The sequence below is a fragment of the Tachyglossus aculeatus genome, chromosome 2 (assembly GCF_015852505.1).
Source record: "Tachyglossus aculeatus isolate mTacAcu1 chromosome 2, mTacAcu1.pri, whole genome shotgun sequence".
Lineage (NCBI taxonomy): Eukaryota > Metazoa > Chordata > Mammalia > Monotremata > Tachyglossidae > Tachyglossus > Tachyglossus aculeatus.
The window spans coordinates 71,571,840-71,576,386 of record NC_052067.1 but is presented as its reverse complement, the minus strand read 5'-3'; the positions used below and the strand labels follow the sequence as shown (position 1 = coordinate 71,576,386).

Below are 4,547 nucleotides of genomic sequence, written 5' to 3'. Positions count from 1 at the left end.
ATTTTACAGATGAGATAACTGAGGCCCAGAGAAGTTAAGTGGCTTGCCCAAGGTCACACAGCAGACAAGTGGCGGAGCCGGAATTAGAACCCACGACCTCTGACTCTCAAGCCTATGCTCTTTCCACTAAGCCACGCTGCTTCTCTTCAACACTCTTCCTAGTGCTTTAGTACAGTGCTCTCACATAATAAGAGCTCAAAAAATACCACGGATTGATTCGTGGACAAGCTCGGGGATGAGGCTTCAGTACAGAGAACGTGCACAAAGAAATGGTGTTAGTGGTTTGTGCATCCATTCATTCATTCATTCAATCGTATTTATTGAGCGCTTACTGGGTGCAGAGCACTGTACTAAGCGCTTGGGAAGTACAAGTTGGCAACATATAGAGATGGTCCCTACCCAACAGCGGGCTCACAGTCTCGAAGGGGGAGACGGACAACAAAACAAAACATATTAACAAGATAAAATAAATAGAATAGTAAATATGTACAAGATAATAATGGTATTTGTTGAGCGCTTACTATGTGCAAAGCACTGGGGGGGGATACAAGGTGATCAGGTTGTCCCATGTGGGGCTCACAGTCTTAATCCCCATTTTACAGAGAAGTGGAGTGACTTGCCCAAAGTCACACAGCTGACAAGCGGCGGAGGCAGGATTTGAACCCATGACCTCTGACTCCCAAGCCCGGGCTCTTTCCACTGAGCCATGCTGCTTCTCAGCATCATCTGCGCTCTTTCATCCCTTCAACGAGTGAGGAGGCAGGAGGGACGGCAGTACTCTGGGATGTGGACACAAGGGTTTTTCAAGGACCAGAGTCTTTACAGCTAAAATGACCAAAACAGGGTAGTAGCCCATGACCTGGCATGTGGTGGTCTCAGTAGCCCCCGAGTCTACCCACTTCTCCAACTACTCTTCAGGACTACTAATATTATTACTATATCAGTCCTCATAATATTGACACTTCCTCCGAGAGACAATGTTCATTCATTCATTCAATTGAGCACTTACTATGTGCAAAGCACTGTACTAAGTGCTTGGGAGAGTAAAATACGACCACAGACACGATCTCTGCCCATATCGAGCTCACAATCTGAAGGGGGAGACAGACATCAATATAAAAAAATAAATAAATACACAAAACCAGATATATACATACGTGAAATGTGGTCCAAATGATGGGCATACTAAAGAATGAAAATTGAATTTCCCCACCAGGTCTTTTTTTTTAAAAAAAAAATTACGAGGAAGAAAGCACATTACATTGTACAGTACAGAAATTCTGTACATTGTTTAGAAAGTACATTACATTTTCTTCCATTCCACCTCATCATGTGCTTAGCTCAGTGATCTGTGCATATTTGGTGTTCAATAAAAACAGTTGATTGATTGTTACACTGGCAACTTGGGTACTTGTCAGTTTTCAGTAATCATGGGGATTTTTTCTTTAACTCATTTTTTCCTGCTACTACAATTATTGCCAAATCTTTCCTGTGGCATTTGCAAGATTAAAAAGCTCTTGACCCCTTAATACAACTCCTATATCTGTAGATGAACATTTTCTTTCAGAAAGATAACTTGGGGAGAGGACAGCCTTTTAGTGGATATTTAACTGGCAAGTTTTAGAATGGGCTCATTAATAGTTTTGAAATGAATTACCTAGATAAGACAGAAATCAATAGAATGCCTTATATATAAACATATTAATTAAAAGCAGCATGACATAGAAGATAGAGCCTGGATCTGGGAATCAGAAAGGACCCGAGTTCTAATTCTGGCTCTGCTACTTGTCCGCTGTGTGAACTTGGATAAGTCATTTTACTTTGTGCCTCAGTTACCTCATCTGTAAAACAGGGATTAAGACTGCAAGCCCTATGTTGACAGGGCGTCCAAACTGATTAACTTGTACAGTGCTTAGTAGAGTGTCTGGCACATAGTAAGTGCTTAAAAATACCAGTATTATTAGTATTAGTATTAGTATTATTAATAATACTAATGATAATGAATTAGAGATACTTGAATGGGCAGTAAACAGTAGATACCTAGGGAAGTCGAAGTCGAACTACAGCTATATTCATTAGAGAAATAGATTAAAGCACATTTCATTATCTACCTATTTGTAATTTGGGGGATGGATAAAAGGTGCCCTCATTTCTGGAGAATTTTTGCTTTCTGTAACAGTGCAATTGTTATTCTTTTAGTAGTCCATTAGGAGGAAACAACACCCATTATACACAGTAGACTATTTTAATAGCAAAGAAGATGAAAAACATCTTTTACAGTGGGTATTTCCAATATGAATTGCAAATTACTTTGATTGAAACTGACATTTCTAGAGTTCCAAAATCGTGGAAGCTCATGCTGCATTTGACATTCACAATCTCATGTAAATGTTGTTTTCTTGGTAACCCTCCATACCGTAAATTCCTTGAGGGCAGGAATTGTGTCTCCTAACTCTGTTGTATTCTCCCAAGTGTGCTCCACAGAGTAAGCATTTAATAATACTACTGAGGGTTCTCCCTGGTTGATTTGCCTGCAGAAGCAATGTGGAGTAGTGGAAAGACCATGGGCTTGGGAGGCAGAGGATCTGGGTTCTAAATCCAGTTCTGCCACTTGCCTGCTGTGTGACCTCAGGCAACTCCCTTAACTTCTCTGTGCCTCAGTTTGCCTTGTCTTGTTTTTATGCCGTCGAATTGTCTTAGACCTATAGCAGCGCCATGGACACATCTCTCCCAGAATGTCCCACCTCCATCAGCAATCATTCTGCTAGTGTATCCATAGAGTTTTTTTGGTAAAAAATACAGAAGTGATTTACCATTGCCTCCTTCCACGCAGTTCACTCGTGATTCTGATGAGGCCCCGCTGAGAGCTCACCTCCTCCAGGAGGCCTTCCCAGACTGAGCCCCTTCCTTCCTCTCCGCCTCGTCCCCCTCTCCATCCCCCCATCTTACCTCCTTCCCTTCCCCACAGCACCTGTATATATGTATATATGGTTGTACATATTTATTACTCTATTTATTTTACTTGTACATATCTATCCTATTTATTTTATTTTGTTAGTATGCTTGGTTTTGTTCTCTGTCTCCCCCTTTTAGACTGTGAGCCCACTGTTGGGTAGGGACTGTCTCTATATGTTGCCAATTTGTACTTCCCAAGCGCTTAGTACAGTGCTCTGCACAAAGTAAGCGCTCAATACATACGATTGAAGAAGTAGATTGAAGAAGAAGATTCTCTCCCATGCCGCTGCTGCTTAGCACAGGTGAGTTTTGATTTGTAGCAGATTGCCTTCCACTCACTAGCCACTGCCCAAGCTAGAAATGGAATGGGTATGCCTCTGCTTGACTCTCCCTCCTGTAGTCGACACTGCTAGAGAACTGGGAGCTCTCCAGGTGTGACCCTAAGAGGGGGTGCCTCAGTTATCTCATCTGCAAAATGGGGACTGAGACTGTGAGCCCCACGTGGGACAAGGACTGTGTCCAATGTACTTTCCAAGCGCTTAATACAGTACTCTGCCCACAGTAAGCACTCAATAAATACGATTGAATGAAAAAATGAGTGAAAGCAATTTGATTGTCTTCACCCCAGCGTTTAGTACAGTGCTTGGCACATAGTAAGTGCTTAACAAGTACCATAGTTAATATTATTAGTGTTAAAATTTAAAAACCTCAATTATAATTATTGTTGTTATCATTATTATGATCTCCAATATAAACCTTGCTACCAATCAATCGTATTTATTGAGCACTTACTGTGTGCAGAGCACTGTACTAAGCGCTTGGGAAGTACAAGTTGGCAACATCTAGAGACAGGCCCTACCCAACAGTGGGCTCACAGTCTAAAAGGGGGAGACAGAGAACAAAACCAAACATACCAACAAAATAAAATAAATAGAATAGATATGTACAAGTAAAATAAATAAATAAATAAATAGAGTAATAAATATGTATAAACATAGATACATAAGATGGGGGGATGGAGAGGGGGGCGAGGGGGAGAGGAAGGAAGGGGCTCAGCCTGGGAAGGCCTCCTGGAGGAGGTGAGCTCTCAGTAGGGCCTTGAAGGGAGGAAGACAGCTAGCTTGGCGGATGGGCAGAGGGAGGGCATTCCAGGCCCAGGGGAGGACAACAAAAACCTCAATTATAATAATTATTGTTGTTATTATTACGATCTCCAATATAAACATAGTTACCATTATTCAAGAGTGCATTTCTGGGATACATGACCATGGTCAGCTCACAGAATTTTAGTAGGAAAGTCGAGGGCTACTTTCAAGCTCTGAGGGGTGGGAGGCAAAGGAAAGCAGTCACTGCGGGTCCTCCCCATCATGGCTTCATTCCCTTGGCTGCTTCCTCTCTTTGTGCACCTGGTCCTATATTACAGGTGCAGTAACGCACCCGGAGCGGTTGAGAAGATTCAATCAATCAATCGTATTTATTGAGCGCTTTCTGTGTGCACAGCACTGTACTAAACGCTTGGGAAGTACGAGTTGGCAACATAGAGAGACAGTCCCTACCCAACAGTGGGCTCACAGTCTAAAAGGGGGAGGCAG

The 4,547-nt window shown here is 42.2% G+C and overlaps 1 non-coding gene across 1 annotated transcript; it reads right to left on the bottom strand.

Moving 5' to 3' along the window:
* Positions 1–3,267: 3,267 nt before the first annotated feature.
* LOC119925037 lies at positions 3,268–3,405 on the bottom strand. Its single transcript, XR_005449709.1, has one exon. It is a non-coding gene; the product is annotated as a small nucleolar RNA SNORA7 (small nucleolar RNA).
* Positions 3,406–4,547: the final 1,142 nt, after the last annotated feature.